Here is a 26,513-nt window from a genome sequence, read left to right as displayed (position 1 = left end):
TGTCTCACGGAAGTTAAGCCTCACCACTCCAAGTTTTGGGCCTCATACACGAGCTTTGAACCCTAAATGGCTTGAGGCATGAGGGCGCTCAAAGAGTTTGAGCCCCAAATAGCCTAAGCCTTGAAGGTGCGAGGCTATTACAAGCGCTATTTGGGAGCCGGTTAGGAACACCTCCTAATGCCAGTCCCAAGATAGTTTAAACCAAATTTAAAATTTTTTATTTAAGGGTAATTAATATATAAAGATGAATTTAATGAACTTTATTGTTTGTTTATAGGTGGAAGAGCAGGAGGAGCAACCCATGTTTGTGAACTGACACCTTCAAAAAGACTTACTGATGCTTTGTGAGAGTATCAATGAAGTAAAAAGTGCTCCAAAATCATATCTTCCAATAATAGTGTAAGACACACCTCTAGGTGCACTTCTTTCTTCTTTAGTTCCTGATAGATCTCTTCTTTTGTGAGAGTATCAATGAAGTAAAAAGTGCTCCAAAATCATATCTTCCAACAATAGTGCAAGACACACCTCTAGGTGCACTTCTTTCTTCTTTAGTTCCTAATAGATCTCTTCTAACTTCATGGAAAAATATAAAAACTTAAACATAACTTAAAAAAATAAGACTTAAAATTAAAAAAAGAGATGTTATGCACAAGAAAATATTAATTCTCCCTAAAAGGAGATAAATTAACCTAATGTATTGAAAATGTAAGCTAAACTAATTTAAAATTTTCATAAATATGAGAAATTTGAAATTGTACTTTCTATATTTCAACACAAAATACATTTTTTTTCCAGTATATTTCATAAGTTTCAATTGAGAAATTAAACTAGTAAATTGAAAATGTAAGTGAAACTTATTTTGAATTTTAAAAAAGGCAAGAAATTTGAAATTCTAGTTTCCACAAGTTTGTCTTTTCACAAACTTTTCAAATTTCCACACATTTGTCTTTTCACACACCAAGAATAATAGTTTTGTTTGTGTAAGTTTCAACTAAATCACACACCAAGGTACATAGTTTTGTTTTCAAGTTTCCACACGTTTACATTTAGTCATTCCTATCTTCTCTTTAGTAGCCTCTAATCTCCTTCCTTGATCGTCCCCTCTACTCCTATATCCATATCCATTGTCATCTCTAATCTCCTCACTATCTCTCCTCTAATATCCCTCATTGATCGTAGCTCCCACGTCATTGTAGTCTCTAATCTCCTCACTATCTCTCCTCTAATATGGCTCCATCAAAATATCTCTCCTCCATCCCTCCTTGATCTTCGCTCACTGCTATCTCCTCCTCATTGGTAAGATTTTCTAAAACTTTGTCCCTCTCTGTCACTCCCTCGCTCCTAGATTTTCATCTCTCTCCTCTCTCTCTGTGTCTCTTGTCTCCTCTCTCCCTCTCTTTCTCTCTTCTCTCTCTCTCTCTCATGAGTACGCTTCTCTCTCTCTCTCTCCCTCCCCCCCCTCTCCTCTACCCTCTCCTCTACCCTCTCCCTCTCTTTCTCTCTTCTCTCTCTCTCTCTCTCTCTCTCTCCTCTCCTCTTCTGTTCCTCTCTCTCTCTCTCTCTCTCTCTCTCTCTCTCTCCTCTCCTGTCTAGCTAGTTAGGAACCTAGTGATGATTATGATGTACAAGAAAGAGAGAATGAGGATTTAGTAGGACTTGACGAGGAGGAGACAAGGAGAGACAAGGACCAAGAGAGAGGTTATCAAAGAGATCAATTCTGCAACCATGGATGCATTGGTGAGAATGGGAGCCTCATTGAATGTGTTGTTCGATAAACACCTCAATATTTTTAATTCGTTGTAGAGGAGATTCTAATCCTCTCTAATCCTAGCAAAGAGGTCAATGAAAAAGTGATGATGGACATAATAAGGTTGGATACAAACACTCTCATGTCTTCATACTTCAATAACACCATTGAATCTAAGAAGCTAATGTTCATTTATTTTTTACAGTGTCATCATAACACAGTTACCTCTATCAGTACAAAGTCGAGTGTGTATGCTGGATTCTCTTCTTTTGGTAATACTTATCAACAATGAAAAATCCATAACGAATGTTTGTACGTGGTAGCCATCTATAAATTTTGACGATGTGCGAGTTGTCCTTATGGCATATTGCCAAAAGTAATGAACATTGCATACTCATTTTTAATGATGTGTTGACAGCTCTGCCAAATCGTAATTATTCTTCGTTGATGGTGTAGCTCGTATTGGAGTTTGTTATGTGTGGACTTGAAAGCTAGAGAATGTTCCTTTCTTAATTCAATGGCAGGCTATCATGGTACGGTGATACATTAAGTATACAATGAATGTTAAGTACCCTATGCAGTGCCATGCTAAGTATACTAAGCAATATCCATGTTGCGTTGTCTTATATATTATCATGATTGGCAGGTTTGAAAAAATTTCAAATATGCCATCGAGGTAGTGATGCACTGACAGAGAGGTGTGTTAACATCCACAAAGTGTAATTGCTGAATGGTAATCAGTGATGATTAGAGGTGATTAATCTATATGATTTACTTCAATGGACAAGCTCATGGAGTTTGATCCCCAAATAGCCAGAGGCCAATGTTTGCAAACAACATGCATAGATTGTAGCTTCCAGCTAACACCCCAAGGCCAATGATTGTAGGCAACATGCACATTCTGATTTACATCAATGAATACAGCCATGAAAGGAGTATAGCACAAACTTAGGGAGTTTGATCCCCAAATACCTTAAGGCCAAAGCATCCAAGCAACATGCATAGTGGTATGTTCTAGCCACTAGGTTATAAGCTCCAGCTACCACCTTTGTATGTTCTAGTTGCAAGCTGTAGGTGATGAAGTGTCCTGCAGAAGTTAAGCCTCGCCACTCCAAGTTTTGGGCCTCATACACGAGCTTTGAACCCTAAATGGCTTGAGGCATGAGGGCGCTCAGGGAGTTTGAGCCCCAAATAGCCTAAGCCTTGGAGGTGCGAGGCTAACACAAGCACTATTTGGGAGCCGATTAGGAACACCTCCTAATGCCAGGGTTGTCCCAAGATAATTTAAACAAAATTTAAAATCTTTTATTTAAGGATAATTAATATATAAAGATGAATTTAATGAACTTTATTGTTCGTTTATAGGTGGAAGAGGAGGAGGAGCAACCCATCTTTGTGAACTGACACTTTCAAAAAGACTAATTGATGCTTTGTGAGAGTATCAATGAAGTAAAAAGTGCTCCAAAATCAAATCTTCCAACAATAGTGAAAGATACACCTCTAGGTGCACTTCTTTCTTCTTTAGTTTCTAATAGATCTCTTCTAACTTCATGGAAAAATATAAAAAATCAAACAAAAATTAAAAAAAAGACTTAAAATAAAAAAGTGAGAATTTATGCAAAAGAAAATATTAATTCTCCCTAAAAGGAGATAAATTAAACTAATGTATTGAAAATGTAAGCTAAACTAATTTAAAATTTTCAAAAATGTGAGAAATTTCAAATTGTACTTTCTATATTCCAACACAAAATACATTTTTTTCTACTATATTTCGTAAGTTTCAATTCAGAAATTAAACTGGTCAATTGAAAATAAAAGTGAAACTCATTTTAAATTTTAAAAAAGGCAAGAAAATTTGAACAAGTTTCCACAAGTTTGTCTTTTCACAAGCTTTTCAAAATTTCCACACATTTGTCTTTTCACGCCAAGGTTCATAGTTTTGCTTGTGTAAGTTTCAACTAAATCACACACACCAAGGTACATAGTTTTGTTTTCAAGTTTCCACACATTTACATTTAGTCATTCCTATCTTCTCTTTAGTAGCCTCTAATTTTCTTCCTTGATCGTCCCCTCTACTCCTATATCCATATCCATTGTCGTCTCTAATCTCCTCACTATCTCTCCTCTAATATCCCTCATTGATCATAGCTCCAATGTCATTGTCGTCTCTAATCTCCTCACTATCTCTCCTCTAATATGGCTCCATCAAAACATCTCTCCTCCATCCCTCCTTGATCTTCGCTCACTACTTTCTTCTCATTGGTAAGATTTTCTAAAACTCTGTCCCTCTCTCTCACTCCCTCGATCCCTAGATTTTCATCTCTCTCCTCTCTCTCTGTGTCTCTCATCTCCTCTCTTCCTCTCTTTCTCTCTTATCTCTCTCTCTCATGAGTATGCTTCTCTCTCTCTCTCTCTCTCTCTCTCTCTCTCTCTCTCCCGTCTCCTCTACCCTCTCCCTCTCTTTCTCTCTTCTCTCTCTCTCTCTCTCTCTCTCTCTCTCTCTCTCCTCTCCTCTCAGGCTAGTTAGGAACCTAGTGATGATTATGGTGTACAAGAAACAGAGAATGAGGATTTAGTAGGACTTGAGGAGGAGGAGAGAAGGAGAGACAAGGACCAGGAGAGAGGTTATCAAAGAGATGAGTTATACAAACATGGATGCATTGGTGAGAATGGAAGCCTCATTTAATGTGTTGTTTGGTTCTAGATAAACACCTCAATATTTTCACTTCATTGCAGAGGAGATTCTAATTCTCTCTAATCCTAGCAAAGAGGTCTATGAAAAAGTGATGATGGACATAATAAGGTTGGATACAAACACTCTCATTTCTTCTTACTTCAATGACACCCTTGAATTTAAGAAGCTAATGTTCATTTATTTTTTATAGTGTCATCATAACACAGTTACTTCTATCAGTACAAAGTCGAGTGTGTATGCTTGATTCTCTCCTTTTGGTAATACTTATCAATAATGAAAAATCCATAATGAATGTTTGTATGTGGTTGCCATCTATAAATTTTGACGATGTGCGAGTTGTCCTTATGGCATATTTCCAGAAGTAATGAACATTGCATACTTATTTTTAATGATGTTTGACAGCTCTGCCAAATCATAATTATTCTTCATTGATGGTGCAGCTCGTATTGGAGTTTGTTATGTGTGGACTTAAAAGCTAGAGAATGTTCCTTTCTTAATTCAATGGCAGGCTATCATGGCACAGTGATACATTAAGTATACAAAGAATGTTAAGTACCCTATGCAGTGCCATGCTAAGTATACTATGCAATATTCATGTTATGTTGTTTTATATATTATCATGATTGGTAGGTTTGAAAAAAGTCCATATATGCCATCAAGGTAGTGATGCACCGACAGAGAGGTGTGTTAACATCCACACAGTGCAATTGCTGAATGGTAATCAGTGATGATTAGAGGTGATTAATCTTTATTATTTATTTCAATGGACAAACTCATGGAGTTTAATCCCCAAATAGCCAAAGGCCAATGTTTGCAAACAACGTGCAAAGATTGTAGCTTCCAGCTAACACCCCAAGGCCAATGATTGCAAGCAACATGCACATTCTCATCTACATCAATGAAAACAGCCAAGGAAGAAGTACAGCACAAATTTAGGGAGTTTGATCCCCAAATATGCCGAGGCCAAAGCGTCTAAGCAACATGCATAGTTGTATGTTCCAGCCACTAGGTTATAATCTCTAGCTACCACAGTTGTATGTTCCAGCTGCAAGCTATAGGTGGTGAATTGTCTCGCGAAAGTTAAGCCTCGCCACTCCAAGTTTTGGGCCTCGTACATGAGCTTTGAACCCTAAATGGCTTGAGGCATGAGGGCGCTCAGGGAATTTTAGCCCCAAATAGCCTAAGCCTTTGAGGTGCGAGGCTAACACAAGCGTTATTTGGGAGCCGGTTAGGAACACCTCCTAATGCCAGGGTTGTCCCAAGATAATTTAAACAAAATTTAAAATCTTTTTATTTAAGGATAATTAATATATAAAGATGAATTTAATGAACATTATTGTTTGTTTATGGGTGGAAGAGGAGGAGCAGCAACCCATGTTTGTGAACTGACACCTTCAAAAAGACTTATTGATGCTTTATGAGAGTATCAATGAAGTAAAAAGTACTCCAAAATCAGATCTTCCAACAATAGTGAAAGATGCACCTCTAGGTGCACTTCTTTCTTCTCTAGTTCCTAATAGATCTCTTCTAACTTCATGGAAAAATATAAAAAATTAAACATAAATTTAAAAAATAAGACTTAAAATAAAAAAGTGAGAATTTATGCAGAAGAAAATATTAATTCTCCCTAAAAGGAGATAAATTAAACTAATGTATTGAAAATGTAAGCTAAACTAATTTAAAATTTCAAAAATGTGAGAAATTTCAAATTGTACTTTCTATATTCTAACACAAAATACATTTTTTTTCTACTATATTTCATAAGTTTCAATTGAGAAATTAAACTAGTAAATTGAAAATGTAAGTGAAACTCATTTTAAATTTTCAAAAAGGTGAGAAATTTGAAATTCAAGTTTCCACAAGTTTGTCTTTTCACAAACTTTTCAAATTTCCACACATTTGTCTTTTCACACACCAAGATTCATAGTTTTGTTTGTGTAAGTTTCAACTAAATCACACACACCAAGGTACATAGTTCTGTTTTCAAGTTTCCACACATTTACATTTAGTCATTCCTATCTTCTCTTTAGTAGCCTCTAATCTCCTTCCTTAATCGTCCCCTCTACTCCTATATCCATATCCATTGTCATCTCTAATCTCCTCACTATCTTTTCTCTAATATTCCTCATTGATCGTAGCTTCCACATCATTGTCGTCTCTAATCTCCTCACTATCTCTCCTCTAATATGGCTCCATCAAAACATCTCTCCTCCATCCCTCCTTGATCTTCGCTCACTCCTTTCTCCTCATTGATAAGATTTTCTAAAACTCTATCCCTCTCTCTCACTCCCTGGCTCCCTAGATTTTCATCTCTCTCCTCTCTGTTTGTGTCTCTCGTCTCCTCTCTCCCTCTCTTTCTCTCTTCTCTCTCTCTCTCTCTCTCTCTCTCTCTCTCTCTCTCCTCTCCTCTTTAGTTCCTCTCTCTCTCTCTCTCTCCTCTCCTCTCTGACTAGTTAGGAACCTAGTGATGATTATGGTGTACAAAAAACAGAGAATGAGGAGTTAGTAGGTCTTGAGGAGGAGGAGAGAAAGGACCAAGAGAGAGGTTATCAAAGAGATCAATTCTACAATTATGGATGCATTGGTGAGAATGGGAGCCTCATTTAATGTGTTGTTTGTTGCTAGATAAACACCTCAATATTTTCAATTCGTTGTAGAGGAGATTCCAATTCTCTCTAATCCTAGCAAAGAGGTCAATGAAAAAGTGATGATGGACATTATAAGGTTGGATACAAACACTCTCATGTCTTTATACTTCAATGACACCCTTGAATCTAAGAAGCTAATGTTCATTTATTTTTTATAGTGTCATGATAACACAGTTACCTCTATCAGTACAAAGTCGAGTGTGTATGCTTGATTCTCTCCTTTTGGTAATACTTATCAACAATGAAAAATCCATAACGAATGTTTGTACATGGTTGCCATCTATAAATTTTGACGATGTGCGAGTTGACCTTATGGCATATTTCCAGAAGTAATGAACATCGTATACTCATTTTTAATGATGTGTTGACAGCTCTACCAAATCGTAATTATTCTTCGTTGATGGTGCAACTCGTATTGGAGTTTGTTATGTGTGGACTTGAAAGCTAGAGAATGTTCCTTTCTTAATTCAATGGCAGGCTATCATGGCACAGAGTATACAATGAATGTTAAGTACTCTATGCAGTGCCATGCTAAGTATACTATGCAATATCCATGTTATGTTGTCTTATATATTATCATGATTGGCAGGTTTGAAAAAAGTTCATATATGCCATCGAGGTAGTGATGCACCGACAGAGAGGTGTGTTAACATCCAAAGAGTGCAATTGCTGATGGTAATCAGTGATGATTAGAGGTGGTTAATCTTTATGATTTACTCAATGGACAAGCTCATGGAGTTTGATCCCCAAATAGCCAAAGGCCAATGTTTGCAAACAACGTGCATAAATTGTAGCTTTCAGCTAACACCCCAAGGCCAATGATTGTAGGCAACGTGCACATTCTGATCTACATCAATCAAAACAGCCATGGAATGAGTACAGCACAAACTTAGGGAGTTTGATCCCCAAATATCCCAAGGCTAAAGCGTCCAAGCAACATGCATAGTGATACGTTCCAGCCACTAGGTTATAAGCTCCAGCTACCACAGTTGTATGTTCTAGTTTCAAGCTATAGGCAGTGAATTGTCTCGCGGAAGTTAAGCCTCGCCACTCCGAGTTTTGGGCCTCATACACGAGCTTTGAACCCTAAATGGCTTGAGACATGAGGGCGCTCAAGGAGTTTGAGCCCCAAATAGCCTAAGCCTTAGAGGTGTGAGGCTAACACAAGCCCTATTTGGGAGCCGTTTAGGAACACCTCCTAATGCCAGGGTTGTCCCAAGATAATTTAAACAAAATTTAAAACCTTTTTATTTAAGGATAATTAATATATAAAGATGAATTTAATGAACTTTATTGTTTGTTTATAGGTGGAAGAGGAGAAGGAGCAACCCATGTTTGTGAACTGACACCTTCAAAAAGACTTATTGATGCTTTGTGAGAGTATCAATGAAGTAAAATTTGCTCCAAAATCAGATCTTTCAACAATAGTGAAATACACACCTCTAGGTGCACTTCTTTCTTCTGTAGTTCCTAATAGATCTCTTCTAACTTCATGGAAAAATATAAAAAATTGAACATAAATTAAAAAAATAAGACTTAAAATACAAAAGTGAGTATTTATGCAGAAGAAAATATTAATTCTCCCTCAAAGGAGATAAATTAAACTAATGTATTGAAAATGTAAGCTAAACTAATTTAAAATTTTGAAAATGTGAGAAATTTCAAATTGTACTTTCTATATTCCAACACAAAATACATTTTTTTTGCTACTATATTTCATAAGGTTCAATTGAGAAATTAAACTAGTAAATTGAAAATGTAAGTGAAACTCATTTTAAATTTTAAAAAAGGCAAGAAATTTGAAATTCAAGTTACCACAAATTTGTCTTTTCACAAACTTTTCAAATTTCCACACATTTATCTTTTCACACACCAAGGTTCATAGTTTTGTTTGTGTAAATTTCAACTAAATCACACACACCAAGTTACATAGTTTTGTTTTCAAGTTTCCACATGTTTACATTTAGTCATTCCTATCTTCTCTTTAGTAGCCTCTAATCTCCTTCGTTGATCATCCCCTCTACTACTATATCCATATCCATTGTTGTCTCTAATCTCCTCACTATCTCTCCTCTAATATCCCTCATTGATCATAGCTCCCACATCATTGTCGTCTCTAATCTCGTCACTATCTCTCCTCTAATATGCCTCCATCAAAACATCTCTCCTCCATCCCTCCTTGATATTCGCTCACTGCTTTCTCCTCCTCATTGGTAAGATTTTCTAAAACTCTGTCCCTCTCTCTCACTCCCTCGCTCCCTAGATTTTCATCTCTCCTCTCTCTCTGTGTCTCTCGTCTCCTCTCTCCCTCTCTTTCTCTCTTCTCTCTCTCTCATGAGTATGCTTCTCTCTCTCTCTCTCTCTCTCTCCCCTCTCTCCTCTACCCTCTCCCTCTCTTTCTCTCTTCTCTCTCTCTCTCTCTCCTCTCTCCTCTTCAGTTCCTCTCTCTCTCTCTCTCTCTCTCTCTCTCTCTCTCTCCTATCCTCTCTGGATAGTTAGGAACCTAGTGATGATTATGGTGTATAAGAAACAGAGAATGAGGATCTAGTAGGACTGGAGGAGGAGGAGAGAAGGAGAGTCAAGGACCAGGAGAGAGGTTATCAAAGAGATGCAAATATGGATGCATTGGTGAGAATGGGAGCCTCATTTAATGTGTTGTTTATTGTGGGATAAACACCTTAATATTTTTAATTCGTTACAGAGGAGATTCTAATCCTCTCTAATCCTATCAAAGAGGTCAATGAAAAAGTGATGATGGACATAATAAGGTTAGATACAAACACTCTCATGTCTTCATACTTCAATGACACCCTTGAATCTAAGAAGCTAATGTTCATTTATTTTTTATAGTGTCATAATAACACAGTTACCTCTATCAGTACAAAGTCGAGTGTGTATGATTCTCTCCTTTTGGTAATACTGATCAACAATGAAAAATCCATAACGAATGTTTGTACGTGGTTGGCATCTATAAATTTTGACAATGTGCGAGTTGTCTTTATGGCATATTTCCAAAAGTAATGAACATTGCATACTCATTTTTAATGGTGTTGAGAACTCTACCAAATCGTAATTATTCTTCGTTGATGGTGCAGCTCGTATTGGAGTTTGTTATGTGTGGACTTGAAAGCTAGAGAATGTTTCTTTCTTAATTCAATGGCAGGCTATCATAGCACAGTGATACATTAAGTATACAATGAATGTTAAGTACCATATGCAGTGCCATGCTAAGTATACTATGCAATATCCATGTTATGTTGTCTTATATATTATCATGATTGGCAGGTTTGAAAAAAGTTCATATATGCCATCGAGGTAGTGGTGCACTGATAGAGAGGTGTGTTAACATCCACAAATTGCAATTGCTGAATGGTAGTCAGTGATGATTAGAGGTGATTAATCTTTATGATTTACTTCAATGGACAAGCTCATGGAGTTTGATCCCCAAATAGCCAAAGGCCAATGTTTGCAAAGAACGTCCATAGATTCTAGCTTCCAGCAAACACCCCAACGCCAATGATTGCAGGCAACATGCACATTCTAATCTACATCAATGAAAATAGCTGTGGAAGGAGTATAGCACAAACTTACGGAGTTTGATCCCCAAATACCCCGAGTCCAAAGCGTCTGAGCAACATGCATAGTGGTATGTTCCAGCCACTAGGTTATAAGCTCTTGCTACCATAGTTGTATGTCCCAGCTGCAAGCTATAGGCGGTGAAGTGTCTCATGGAAGTTAAGCCTCGCCACTCCAAGTTTTGGGCCTCGTACACGAGCTTTGAACCCCAAATGGCTTGAAACATGAGGGCGCTCAGGGAGTTTGAGCCCCAAATAGCCTAAGCCTTGGAGGTGCGAGGCTAACACAAGCATTATTTGGGAGCTGGTTAGGAACACCTCCTAATGCCAGGGTTATCCCAAGTGCTAAAAGAAAAAGGGTTGGTGCTCCCTTCAAAAGGTGACATGTATAAAAGGCCAAAGTGTTGACTTTGGTCTTAATTGTTGTTTGCAAAAGTTTGAATACAAGCTTCCTCTCCTCTTCCAAGAGAGTGTTTTGGGTGTTCCCTTGTTTCCATTGTAGTGCCCTTGTGTTTGCCACTCCATCCCCCTTCCCTCTTCCCTTCTCCTTCTCCTTCTCCCTCCCTTCTCCCCTCTTATCTCCCCTCTTTCCCTCCCCTGTTTCTCTCACGTTTCCCATATTACAACAATTCAGAGGTCGCTTGAGTGTGACACTTGCAGATGGCTTATGCTTTGCATTGCTCTCAATGGGGGAAGCTTGGAGTGGAGGCTCCATCGGCATCTCTTCAATGTCCCCACGACATGTGAGCCACTGTCGAGACCCACACATTTTTGGTGCTACTGCCAGGGAATGAAGGTATGCTTTTGCATTGCACTTGTCTTCCTTCGTAATCTACCCATTGCACAAGGCTTCAAGCTTAACATGGAGCTTTGTTAGTGGAGTTGTAGGAGATGAAAGAGTAAAGAAGTGAGAGTTTTTTTTGAAAAGGGGGGAAAACTATCATTTTTTGTTGGAAAGTCATTTTGGAGCATTTGATGCTTGCTTTTATGCTTTGTAGTGTTTTGTGTTGACAGCAGCTTAGTTTGTGAGATTGTTGAGTGTGTAATGTCCAAACACATAAAAAACAACAGAAATGATGATTCTTTCTGAATTTCAATGTTGTTTTGTGCGCTAGAACCCACCCCTCAAGAGATCTTGCATTTTGGCTTGCAAAAATTGTTTTTCCTTCAAGTTTTTTTCATTGTCTAGGTAGAGCAGGTCGTGTAGCATCCCCCTAGCATAAAAAACCAGAAGAAAAACTCAAGATCCACCAAAAATCCACAAAAGCAAGTCGGTGATGTAGTGCTCCACTATCCCCATGAGTCGGCACCATAGACCTATCCCATCGACTGGTGCGGTAGTAGTATCCTGTCGATCAAACCACATTCACCCGGTGTGTTAGCCATAACCCACCAATCTAACCTCTAACCACAGCCTAACGGCCTTGATTAAATGTGTGTCAGAGTTAATTATCTTACTGACTTGACAATCATTGACCTGTGGCCTTAGAGCTATCCCACCAACCGTCGCTATCTCGTTAATCCGCCGTCCATGCAGTAAGCCAAACCCTATCCATTGTCATCTCTAATCTCCTCACTATCTCTCCTCTAATATCCCTCATTGATCGTAGCTCCCACACCATTGTCATCTCTAATCTCCTCACTATCTCTCCTGTAATATGCCTACATCAAAACATCTCTCCTCCATCCCTCCTTAATCTTCGCTCACTGCTTTCTGCTCCTCATTGATAAGATTTTCTAAAACTCTGACCATCTCTCTCACTCCCTCACTCCCTCGATTTTCATCTCTCTCCTCTCTCTTTGTGTCTCTCGTCTCCTCTCTCCCTCTCTTTCTCTCTTCTCTCTCTCTCTCTCATGAGTATGCTTCTCTCTCTGTGTGTGTCTCTCTCTCTCTCTCTCTCTCTCTCCCCTCTCCTCTACCCTCTCCCTCTCTTTCTCTCTTCTCTCTCTCTCTCTCTCCTCTCCTCTTCAGTTCCTCTCTCTCTCTCTCTCTCTCTCTCTCTCCTCTCCTCTCTGGCTAGTTAGGAACCTAGTGATGATTATGGTGTATAAGAGATAGAGAATAAGGATTTAGTAGGACTTGAGGAGGAGGAGAGAAGGAGAGACAAGACCAAGAGAGAGGTTATTAAAGAGATGAATTTTGCAAACATGGATGCATTGGTGAGAATGGGAGCCTCATTGAATGTGTTGTTTGTTGCTGGATAAGCACCTCAATATTTTCAATTTATTGCAGAGGAGATTCTAATCCTCTCTAATCCTAGCAAAGAGGTCTATGAAAAAGTGATGATGGACATAATAAGGTTGGATACAAACACTCTCATGTCTTCATACTTCAATGACACCCTTGAATCTAAGAAGCTAATCTTCATTTATTTTTTACAGTGTCATCATAACACAGTTAGTTACCTCTATCAGTACAAAGTCGAGTGTATATGCTTGATTCTCTCCTTTTGGTAATACTTATCAATAATGAAAAATCCATAACGAATGTTTGTACGTGGTTGCCATCTAAAAATTTTGACGACGTGTGAGTTGTCCTTATGGCATATTTCTGGAAGTAATGAACATTGCATACTCATTTTTAATGATGTGTTGATAGCTCTGCCAAATTGTAATTATTCTTCGTTGATGGTGCAGCTCGTATTGGAGTTTGTTATGTGTGGACTTGAAAGCTAGAGAATGTTCCTTTCTTAATTCGATGGCAGGCTATCATGGCATGGTCATACATTAAGTATACAATGAATATCAAGTACCCTATGCAGTATCATGCTAAGTATACTATGCAATATCCATGTTACGTTGTCTTATATATTATCATGATTGGCAGGTTTAAAAAAAGTTCATATATGCCATCGAGGTAGTGATGCACCGACACACAAGTGTGTTAACATCCATAGAGTGCAATTGCTGAATGGTAATCAGTAATGATTAGAGGTGATTACTCTTTATGATTTACTTCAATGGACAAGCTCATGGAGTTTGATCCCCAAATAGCCAAAGACCAATGTTTGCAAACAATGTGCATAGATTGTAGCTTCCAGCTAACACCCCAAGGCCAATGATTGTAAGCAATGTGAACATTCTGATCTACATCAATGTTTAGCCATGGAAGGAGTACAGCACAAACTTAGGGAGTTTGATCCCCAAATACCCCAAGGCCAAAGCGTCCAAGCAACATGCATAGTGGTATGTTCCAGCCACTAGGTTATCAGCTCCAGCTACCACGGTTGTATGTTCTAGTTGCAAGCTGTAGGCAGTGAAGTGTCTCACGGAAGTTAAGCCTCACCACTCCAAGTTTTGGGCCTCATACACGAGCTTTGAACCCTAAATGGCTTGAGGCATGAGGGCGCTCAAAGAGTTTGAGCCTTGAAGGTGCGAGGCTATTACAAGCGCTATTTGGGAGCCGGTTAGGAACACCTCCTAATGCCAGTCCCAAGATAGTTTAAACCAAATTTAAAATTTTTTATTTAAGGGTAATTAATATATAAAGATGAATTTAATGAACTTTATTGTTTGTTTATAGGTGGAAGAGCAGGAGGAGCAACCCATGTTTGTGAACTGACACCTTCAAAAAGACTTACTGATGCTTTGTGAGAGTATCAATGAAGTAAAAAGTGCTCCAAAATCATATCTTCCAATAATAGTGTAAGACACACCTCTAGGTGCACTTCTTTCTTCTTTAGTTCCTGATAGATCTCTTCTTTTGTGAGAGTATCAATGAAGTAAAAAGTGCTCCAAAATCATATCTTCCAACAATAGTGCAAGACACACCTCTAGGTGCACTTCTTTCTTCTTTAGTTCCTAATAGATCTCTTCTAACTTCATGGAAAAATATAAAAACTTAAACATAACTTAAAAAAATAAGACTTAAAATTAAAAAAAGAGATGTTATGCACAAGAAAATATTAATTCTCCCTAAAAGGAGATAAATTAACCTAATGTATTGAAAATGTAAGCTAAACTAATTTAAAATTTTCATAAATATGAGAAATTTGAAATTGTACTTTCTATATTTCAACACAAAATACATTTTTTTTCCAGTATATTTCATAAGTTTCAATTGAGAAATTAAACTAGTAAATTGAAAATGTAAGTGAAACTTATTTTGAATTTTAAAAAAGGCAAGAAATTTGAAATTCTAGTTTCCACAAGTTTGTCTTTTCACAAACTTTTCAAATTTCCACACATTTGTCTTTTCACACACCAAGAATAATAGTTTTGTTTGTGTAAGTTTCAACTAAATCACACACCAAGGTACATAGTTTTGTTTTCAAGTTTCCACACGTTTACATTTAGTCATTCCTATCTTCTCTTTAGTAGCCTCTAATCTCCTTCCTTGATCGTCCCCTCTACTCCTATATCCATATCCATTGTCGTCTCTAATCTCCTCACTATCTCTCCTCTAATATCCCTCATTGATCGTAGCTCCCACGTCATTGTAGTCTCTAATCTCCTCACTATCTCTCCTCTAATATGGCTCCATCAAAATATCTCTCCTCCATCCCTCCTTGATCTTCGCTCACTGCTATCTCCTCCTCATTGGTAAGATTTTCTAAAACTTTGTCCCTCTCTGTCACTCCCTCGCTCCTAGATTTTCATCTCTCTCCTCTCTCTCTGTGTCTCTTGTCTCCTCTCTCCCTCTCTTTCTCTCTTCTCTCTCTCTCTCTCATGAGTACGCTTCTCTCTCTCTCTCTCCCTCCCCCCCCTCTCCTCTACCCTCTCCTCTACCCTCTCCCTCTCTTTCTCTCTTCTCTCTCTCTCTCTCTCTCTCTCTCTCCTCTCCTCTTCTGTTCCTCTCTCTCTCTCTCTCTCTCTCTCTCTCTCCTCTCCTGTCTAGCTAGTTAGGAACCTAGTGATGATTATGATGTACAAGAAAGAGAGAATGAGGATTTAGTAGGACTTGACGAGGAGGAGACAAGGAGAGACAAGGACCAAGAGAGAGGTTATCAAAGAGATCAATTCTGCAACCATGGATGCATTGGTGAGAATGGGAGCCTCATTGAATGTGTTGTTCGATAAACACCTCAATATTTTTAATTCGTTGTAGAGGAGATTCTAATCCTCTCTAATCCTAGCAAAGAGGTCAATGAAAAAGTGATGATGGACATAATAAGGTTGGATACAAACACTCTCATGTCTTCATACTTCAATAACACCATTGAATCTAAGAAGCTAATGTTCATTTATTTTTTACAGTGTCATCATAACACAGTTACCTCTATCAGTACAAAGTCGAGTGTGTATGCTGGATTCTCTTCTTTTGGTAATACTTATCAACAATGAAAAATCCATAACGAATGTTTGTACGTGGTAGCCATCTATAAATTTTGACGATGTGCGAGTTGTCCTTATGGCATATTGCCAAAAGTAATGAACATTGCATACTCATTTTTAATGATGTGTTGACAGCTCTGCCAAATCGTAATTATTCTTCGTTGATGGTGCAGCTCGTATTGGAGTTTGTTATGTGTGGACTTGAAAGCTAGAGAATGTTTCTTTCTTAATTCAATGGCAGGCTATCATAGCACAGTGATACATTAAGTATACAATGAATGTTAAGTACCATATGCAGTGCCATGCTAAGTATACTATGCAATATCCATGTTATGTTGTCTTATATATTATCATGATTGGCAGGTTTGAAAAAAGTTCATATATGCCATCGAGGTAGTGGTGCACTGATAGAGAGGTGTGTTAACATCCACAAATTGCAATTGCTGAATGGTAGTCAGTGATGATTAGAGGTGATTAATCTTTATGATTTACTTCAATGGACAAGCTCATGGAGTTTGATCCCCAAATAGCCAAAGGCCAATGTTTGCAAAGAACGTCCATAGATTCTAGCTTCCAGCAAACACCCCAACGCCAATGATTGCAGGCAACATGCACATTCTAATCTACATCAATGAAAATAGCTGTGGAAGGAGTATAGCACAAACTTACGGAGTTTGATCCCCAAATACCCCGAGTCCAAAGCGTCTGAGCAACATGCATAGTGGTATGTTCCAGCCACTAGGTTATAAGCTCTTGCTACCATAGTTGTATGTCCCAGCTGCAAGCTATAGGCGGTGAAGTGTCTCATGGAAGTTAAGCCTCGCCACTCCAAGTTTTGGGCCTCGTACACGAGCTTTGAACCCCAAATGGCTTGAAACATGAGGGCGCTCAGGGAGTTTGAGCCCCAAATAGCCTAAGCCTTGGAGGTGCGAGGCTAACACAAGCATTATTTGGGAGCTGGTTAGGAACACCTCCTAATGCCAGGGTTATCCCAAGTGCTAAAAGAAAAAGGGTTGGTGCTCCCTTCAAAAGGTGACATGTATAAAAGGCCAAAGTGTTGACTTTGGTCTTAATTGTTGTTTGCAAAAGTTTGAATACAAGCTTCCTCTCCTCTTCCAAGAGAGTGTTTTGGGTGTTCCCTTGTTTCCATTGTAGTGCCCTTGTGTTTGCCACTCCATCCCCCTTCCCTCTTCCCTTCTCCTTCTCCTTCTCCCTCCCTTCTCCCCTCTTATCTCCCCTCTTTCCCTCCCCTGTTTCTCTCACGTTTCCCATATTACAACAATTCAGAGGTCGCTTGAGTGTGACACTTGCAGATGGCTTATGCTTTGCATTGCTCTCAATGGGGGAAGCTTGGAGTGGAGGCTCCATCGGCATCTCTTCAATGTCCCCACGACATGTGAGCCACTGTCGAGACCCACACATTTTTGGTGCAGTAGCCAGGGAATGAAGGTATGCTTTTGCATTGCACTTGTTTTCCTTCGTAATCTACCCATTGCACAAGGCTTCAAGCTTAACATGGAGCTTTGTTAGTGGAGTTGTAGGAGATGAAAGAGTAAAGAAGTGAGAGTTTTTTTTGAAAAGGGGGGAAAACTATCATTTTTTGTTGGAAAGTCATTTTGGAGCATTTGATGCTTGCTTTTATGCTTTGTAGTGTTTTGTGTTGACAGCAGCTTAGTTTGTGAGATTGTTGAGTGTGTAATGTCCAAACACATAAAAAACAACAGAAATGATGATTCTTTCTGAATTTCAATGTTGTTTTGTGCGCTAGAACCCACCCCTCAAGAGATCTTGCATTTTGGCTTGCAAAAATTGTTTTTCCTTCAAGTTTTTTTCATTGTCTAGGTAGAGCAGGTCGTGTAGCATCCCCCTAGCATAAAAAACCAGAAGAAAAACTCAAGATCCACCAAAAATCCACAAAAGCAAGTCGGTGATGTAGTGCTCCACTATCCCCATGAGTCGGCACCATAGACCTATCCCATCGACTGGTGCGGTAGTAGTATCCTGTCGATCAAACCACATTCACCCGGTGTGTTAGCCATAACCCACCAATCTAACCTCTAACCACAGCCTAACGGCCTTGATTAAATGTGTGTCAGAGTTAATTATCTTACTGACTTGACAATCATTGACCTGTGGCCTTAGAGCTATCCCACCAACCGTCGCTATCTCGTTAATCCGCCGTCCATGCAGTAAGCCAAACCCTATCCATTGTCATCTCTAATCTCCTCACTATCTCTCCTCTAATATCCCTCATTGATCGTAGCTCCCACACCATTGTCATCTCTAATCTCCTCACTATCTCTCCTGTAATATGCCTACATCAAAACATCTCTCCTCCATCCCTCCTTAATCTTCGCTCACTGCTTTCTGCTCCTCATTGATAAGATTTTCTAAAACTCTGACCATCTCTCTCACTCCCTCACTCCCTCGATTTTCATCTCTCTCCTCTCTCTTTGTGTCTCTCGTCTCCTCTCTCCCTCTCTTTCTCTCTTCTCTCTCTCTCTCTCATGAGTATGCTTCTCTCTCTGTGTGTGTGTCTCTCTCTCTCTCTCTCTCTCTCTCTCCCCTCTCCTCTACCCTCTCCCTCTCTTTCTCTCTTCTCTCTCTCTCTCTCTCCTCTCCTCTTCAGTTCCTCTCTCTCTCTCTCTCTCTCTCTCTCTCTCCTCTCCTCTCTGGCTAGTTAGGAACCTAGTGATGATTATGGTGTATAAGAGATAGAGAATAAGGATTTAGTAGGACTTGAGGAGGAGGAGAGAAGGAGAGACAAGACCAAGAGAGAGGTTATTAAAGAGATGAATTTTGCAAACATGGATGCATTGGTGAGAATGGGAGCCTCATTGAATGTGTTGTTTGTTGCTGGATAAGCACCTCAATATTTTCAATTTATTGCAGAGGAGATTCTAATCCTCTCTAATCCTAGCAAAGAGGTCTATGAAAAAGTGATGATGGACATAATAAGGTTGGATACAAACACTCTCATGTCTTCATACTTCAATGACACCCTTGAATCTAAGAAGCTAATCTTCATTTATTTTTTACAGTGTCATCATAACACAGTTAGTTACCTCTATCAGTACAAAGTCGAGTGTATATGCTTGATTCTCTCCTTTTGGTAATACTTATCAATAATGAAAAATCCATAACGAATGTTTGTACGTGGTTGCCATCTAAAAATTTTGACGACGTGTGAGTTGTCCTTATGGCATATTTCTGGAAGTAATGAACATTGCATACTCATTTTTAATGATGTGTTGATAGCTCTGCCAAATTGTAATTATTCTTCGTTGATGGTGCAGCTCGTATTGGAGTTTGTTATGTGTGGACTTGAAAGCTAGAGAATGTTCCTTTCTTAATTCGATGGCAGGCTATCATGGCATGGTCATACATTAAGTATACAATGAATATCAAGTACCCTATGCAGTATCATGCTAAGTATACTATGCAATATCCATGTTACGTTGTCTTATATATTATCATGATTGGCAGGTTTAAAAAAAGTTCATATATGCCATCGAGGTAGTGATGCACCGACACACAAGTGTGTTAACATCCATAGAGTGCAATTGCTGAATGGTAATCAGTAATGATTAGAGGTGATTACTCTTTATGATTTACTTCAATGGACAAGCTCATGGAGTTTGATCCCCAAATAGCCAAAGACCAATGTTTGCAAACAATGTGCATAGATTGTAGCTTCCAGCTAACACCCCAAGGCCAATGATTGTAAGCAATGTGAACATTCTGATCTACATCAATGTTTAGCCATGGAAGGAGTACAGCACAAACTTAGGGAGTTTGATCCCCAAATACCCCAAGGCCAAAGCGTCCAAGCAACATGCATAGTGGTATGTTCCAGCCACTAGGTTATCAGCTCCAGCTACCACGGTTGTATGTTCTAGTTGCAAGCTGTAGGCAGTGAAGTGTCTCACGGAAGTTAAGCCTCACCACTCCAAGTTTTGGGCCTCATACACGAGCTTTGAACCCTAAATGGCTTGAGGCATGAGGGCGCTCAAAGAGTTTGAGCCCCAAATAGCCTAAGCCTTGAAGGTGCGAGGCTATTACAAGTGCTATTTGGGAGCCGGTTAGGAACACCTCCTAATGCCAGTCCCAAGATAGTTTAAACCAAATTTAAAATTTTTTATTTAAGGGTAATTAATATATAAAGATGAATTTAATGAACTTTATTGTTTGTTTATAGGTGGAAGAGCAGGAGGAGCAACCCATGTTTGTGAACTGACACCTTCAAAAAGACTTACTGATGCTTTGTGAGAGTATCAATGAAGTAAAAAGTGCTCCAAAATCATATCTTCCAATAATAGTGTAAGACACACCTCTAGGTGCACTTCTTTCTTCTTTAGTTCCTCATAGATCTCTTCTTTTGTGAGAGTATCAATGAAGTAAAAAGTGCTCCAAAATCATATCTTCCAACAATAGTGCAAGACACACCTCTAGGTGCACTTCTTTCTTCTTTAGTTCCTAATAGATCTCTTCTAACTTCATGGAAAAATATAAAAACTTAAACATAACTTTAAAAAATAAGACTTAAAATTAAAAAAAGAGATGTTATGCACAAGAAAATATTAATTCTCCCGAGAAATTTGAAATTGTACTTTCTATATTTCAACACAAAATACATTTTTTTTCCAGTATATTTCATAAGTTTCAATTGAGAAATTAAACTAGTAAATTGAAAATGTAAGTGAAACTTATTTTGAATTTTAAAAAAGGCAAGAAATTTGAAATTCTAGTTTCCACAAGTTTGTCTTTTCACAAACTTTTCAAATTTCCACACATTTGTCTTTTCACACACCAAGAATAATAGTTTTGTTTGTGTAAGTTTCAACTAAATCACACACCAAGGTACATAGTTTTGTTTTCAAGTTTCCACACGTTTACATTTAGTCATTCCTATCTTCTCTTTAGTAGCCTCTAATCTCCTTCCTTGATCGTCCCCTCTACTCCTATATCCATATCCATTGTCGTCTCTAATCTCCTCACTATCTCTCCTCTAATATCCCTCATTGATCGTAGCTCCCACGTCATTGTAGTCTCTAATCTCCTCACTATCTCTCCTCTAATATGGCTCCATCAAAATATCTCTCCTCCATCCCTCCTTGATCTTCGCTCACTGCTATCTCCTCCTCATTGGTAAGATTTTCTAAAACTTTGTCCCTCTCTGTCACTCCCTCGCTCCTAGATTTTCATCTCTCTCCTCTCTCTCTGTGTCTCTTGTCTCCTCTCTCCCTCTCTTTCTCTCTTCTCTCTCTCTCTCTCATGAGTACGCTTCTCTCTCTCTCTCTCCCTCCCCCCCCTCTCCTCTACCCTCTCCCTCTCTTTCTCTCTTCTCTCTCTCTCTCTCTCTCTCTCTCTCTCCTCTCCTCTTCTGTTCCTCTCTCTCTCTCTCTCTCTCTCTCTCCTCTCCTGTCTAGCTAGTTAGGAACCTAGTGATGATTATGATGTACAAGAAAGAGAGAATGAGGATTTAGTAGGACTTGACGAGGAGGAGACAAGGAGAGACAAGGACCAAGAGAGAGGTTATCAAAGAGATCAATTCTGCAACCATGGATGCATTGGTGAGAATGGGAGCCTCATTGAATGTGTTGTTCGATAAACACCTCAATATTTTTAATTCGTTGTAGAGGAGATTCTAATCCTCTCTAATCCTAGCAAAGAGGTCAATGAAAAAGTGATGATGGACATAATAAGGTTGGATACAAACACTCTCATGTCTTCATACTTCAATAACACCATTGAATCTAAGAAGCTAATGTTCATTTATTTTTTACAGTGTCATCATAACACAGTTACCTCTATCAGTACAAAGTCGAGTGTGTATGCTGGATTCTCTTCTTTTGGTAATACTTATCAACAATGAAAAATCCATAACGAATGTTTGTACGTGGTAGCCATCTATAAATTTTGACGATGTGCGAGTTGTCCTTATGGCATATTGCCAAAAGTAATGAACATTGCATACTCATTTTTAATGATGTGTTGACAGCTCTGCCAAATCGTAATTATTCTTTGTTGATGGTGCAGCTCGTATTGGAGTTTGTTATGTGTGGACTTGAAAGCTAGAGAATGTTCCTTTCTTAATTCAATGGCAGGCTATCATGGTACGGTGATACATTAAGTATACAATGAATGTTAAGTATCCTATGCAGTGCCATGCTAAGTATACTAAGCAATATCCATGTTGCGTTGTCTTATATATTATCATGATTGGCAGGTTTGAAAAAATTTCAAATATGCCATCGAGGTAGTGATGCACTGACAGAGAGGTGTGTTAACATCCACAAAGTGTAATTGCTGAATGGTAATCAGTGATGATTAGAGGTGATTAATCTATATGATTTACTTCAATGGACAAGCTCATGGAGTTTGATCCCCAAATAGCCAGAGGCCAATGTTTGCAAACAACATGCATAGATTGTAGCTTCCAGCTAACACCCCAAGGCCAATGATTGTAGGCAACATGCACATTCTGATTTACATCAATGAATACAGCCATGAAAGGAGTATAGCACAAACTTAGGGAGTTTGATCCCCAAATACCTTAAGGCCAAAGCATCCAAGCAACATGCATAGTGGTATGTTCTAGCCACTAGGTTATAAGCTCCAGCTACCACCTTTGTATGTTCTAGTTGCAAGCTGTAGGTGATGAAGTGTCCTGCAGAAGTTAAGCCTCGCCACTCCAAGTTTTGGGCCTCATACACGAGCTTTGAACCCTAAATGGCTTGAGGCATGAGGGCGCTCAGGGAGTTTGAGCCCCAAATAGCCTAAGCCTTGGAGGTGCGAGGCTAACACAAGCACTATTTGGGAGCCGATTAGGAACACCTCCTAATGCCAGGGTTGTCCCAAGATAATTTAAACAAAATTTAAAATCTTTTATTTAAGGATAATTAATATATAGAGATGAATTTAATGAACTTTATTGTTCGTTTATAGGTGGAAGAGGAGGAGGAGCAACCCATCTTTGTGAACTGACACTTTCAAAAAGACTAATTGATGCTTTGTGAGAGTATCAATGAAGTAAAAAGTGCTCCAAAATCAAATCTTCCAACAATAGTGAAAGATACACCTCTAGGTGCACTTCTTTCTTCTTTAGTTTCTAATAGATCTCTTCTAACTTCATGGAAAAATATAAAAAATCAAACAAAAATTAAAAAAAAGACTTAAAATAAAAAAGTGAGAATTTATGCAAAAGAAAATATTAATTCTCCCTAAAAGGAGATAAATTAAACTAATGTATTGAAAATGTAAGCTAAACTAATTTAAAATTTTCAAAAATGTGAGAAATTTCAAATTGTACTTTCTATATTCCAACACAAAATACATTTTTTTCTACTATATTTCGTAAGTTTCAATTCAGAAATTAAACTGGTCAATTGAAAATAAAAGTGAAACTCATTTTAAATTTTAAAAAAGGCAAGAAAATTTGAACAAGTTTCCACAAGTTTGTCTTTTCACAAGCTTTTCAAAATTTCCACACATTTGTCTTTTCACGCCAAGGTTCATAGTTTTGCTTGTGTAAGTTTCAACTAAATCACACACACCAAGGTACATAGTTTTGTTTTCAAGTTTCCACACATTTACATTTAGTCATTCCTATCTTCTCTTTAGTAGCCTCTAATTTTCTTCCTTGATCGTCCCCTCTACTCCTATATCCATATCCATTGTCGTCTCTAATCTCCTCACTATCTCTCCTCTAATATCCCTCATTGATCATAGCTCCAATGTCATTGTCGTCTCTAATCTCCTCACTATCTCTCCTCTAATATGGCTCCATCAAAACATCTCTCCTCCATCCCTCCTTGATCTTCGCTCACTACTTTCTTCTCATTGGTAAGATTTTCTAAAACTCTGTCCCTCTCTCTCACTCCCTCGATCCCTAGATTTTTATCTCTCTCCTCTCTCTCTGTGTCTCTCATCTCCTCTCTTCCTCTCTTTCTCTCTTATCTCTCTCTCTCATGAGTATGCTTCTCTCTCTCTCTCTCTCTCTCTCTCCCGTCTCCTCTACCCTCTCCCTCTCTTTCTCTCTTCTCTCTCTCTCTCTCTCTCTCTCTCTCTCTCTCCTCTCCTCTCAGGCTAGTTAGGAACCTAGTGATGATTATGGTGTACAAGAAACAGAGAATGAGGATTTAGTAGGACTTGAGGAGGAGGAGAGAAGGAGAGACAAGGACCAGGAGAGAGGTTATCAAAGAGATGAGTTATACAAACATGGATGCATTGGTGAGAATGGAAGCCTCATTTAATGTGTTGTTTGGTTCTAGATAAACACCTCAATATTTTCACTTCATTGCAGAGGAGATTCTAATTCTCTCTAATCCTAGCAAAGAGGTCTATGAAAAAGTGATGATGGACATAATAAGGTTGGATACAAACACTCTCATTTCTTCTTACTTCAATGACACCCTTGAATTTAAGAAGCTAATGTTCATTTATTTTTTATAGTGTCATCATAACACAGTTACTTCTATCAGTACAAAGTCGAGTGTGTATGCTTGATTCTCTCCTTTTGGTAATACTTATCAATAATGAAAAATCCATAATGAATGTTTGTATGTGGTTGCCATCTATAAATTTTGACGATGTGCGAGTTGTCCTTATGGCATATTTCCAGAAGTAATGAACATTGCATACTTATTTTTAATGATGTTTGACAGCTCTGCCAAATCATAATTATTCTTCATTGATGGTGCAGCTCGTATTGGAGTTTGTTATGTGTGGACTTAAAAGCTAGAGAATGTTCCTTTCTTAATTCAATGGCAGGCTATCATGGCACAGTGATACATTAAGTATACAAAGAATGTTAAGTACCCTATGCAGTGCCATGCTAAGTATACTATGCAATATTCATGTTATGTTGTCTTATATATTATCATGATTGGTAGGTTTGAAAAAAGTCCATATATGCCATCAAGGTAGTGATGCACCGACAGAGAGGTGTGTTAACATCCACACAGTGCAATTGCTGAATGGTAATCAGTGATGATTAGAGGTGATTAATCTTTATTATTTATTTCAATGGACAAACTCATGGAGTTTAATCCCCAAATAGCCAAAGGCCAATGTTTGCAAACAACGTGCAAAGATTGTAGCTTCCAGCTAACACCCCAAGGCCTATGATTGCAAGCAACATGCACATTCTCATCTACATCAATGAAAACAGCCAAGGAAGAAGTACAGCACAAATTTAGGGAGTTTGATCCCCAAATATGCCGAGGCCAAAGCGTCTAAGCAACATGCATAGTTGTATGTTCCAGCCACTAGGTTATAATCTCTAGCTACCACAGTTGTATGTTCCAGCTGCAAGCTATAGGTGGTGAATTGTCTCGCGAAAGTTAAGCCTCGCCACTCCAAGTTTTGGGCCTCGTACATGAGCTTTGAACCCTAAATGGCTTGAGGCATGAGGGCGCTCAGGGAATTTTAGCCCCAAATAGCCTAAGCCTTTGAGGTGCGAGGCTAACACAAGCGTTATTTGGGAGCCGGTTAGGAACACCTCCTAATGCCAGGGTTGTCCCAAGATAATTTAAACAAAATTTAAAATCTTTTTATTTAAGGATAATTAATATATAAAGATGAATTTAATGAACATTATTGTTTGTTTATGGGTGGAAGAGGAGGAGCAGCAACCCATGTTTGTGAACTGACACCTTCAAAAAGACTTATTGATGCTTTATGAGAGTATCAATGAAGTAAAAAGTACTCCAAAATCAGATCTTCCAACAATAGTGAAAGATGCACCTCTAGGTGCACTTCTTTCTTCTCTAGTTCCTAATAGATCTCTTCTAACTTCATGGCAAAATATAAAAAATTAAACATAAATTTAAAAAATAAGACTTAAAATAAAAAAGTGAGAATTTATGCAGAAGAAAATATTAATTCTCCCTAAAAGGAGATAAATTAAACTAATGTATTGAAAATGTAAGCTAAACTAATTTAAAATTTTAAAAATGTGAGAAATTTCAAATTGTACTTTCTATATTCTAACACAAAATACATTTTTTTTCTACTATATTTCATAAGTTTCAATTGAGAAATTAAACTAGTAAATTGAAAATGTAAGTGAAACTCATTTTAAATTTTCAAAAAGGTGAGAAATTTGAAATTCAAGTTTCCACAAGTTTGTCTTTTCACAAACTTTTCAAATTTCCACACATTTGTCTTTTCACACACCAAGATTCATAGTTTTGTTTGTGTAAGTTTCAACTAAATCACACACACCAAGGTACATAGTTTTGTTTTCAAGTTTCCACACATTTACATTTAGTCATTCCTATCTTCTCTTTAGTAGCCTCTAATCTCCTTCCTTAATCGTCCCCTCTACTCCTATATCCATATCCATTGTCATCTCTAATCTCCTCACTATCTTTTCTCTAATATTCCTCATTGATCGTAGCTTCCACATCATTGTCGTCTCTAATCTCCTCACTATCTCTCCTCTAATATCCCTCCATCAAAACATCTCTCCTCCATCCCTCCTTGATCTTCGCTCACTCCTTTCTCCTCATTGATAAGATTTTCTAAAACTCTATCCCTCTCTCTCACTCCCTGGCTCCCTAGATTTTCAT

The sequence above is a fragment of the Dipteris shenzhenensis genome, chromosome 11 (genome assembly GCF_047967505.1).
Source record: "Dipteris shenzhenensis isolate YYH24624 ecotype China chromosome 11, Dip_SZ_1.0, whole genome shotgun sequence".
NCBI classification, from domain to species: Eukaryota; Viridiplantae; Streptophyta; class Polypodiopsida; order Gleicheniales; family Dipteridaceae; genus Dipteris; species Dipteris shenzhenensis.
Note: the sequence above shows the minus strand (reverse complement) of the source record.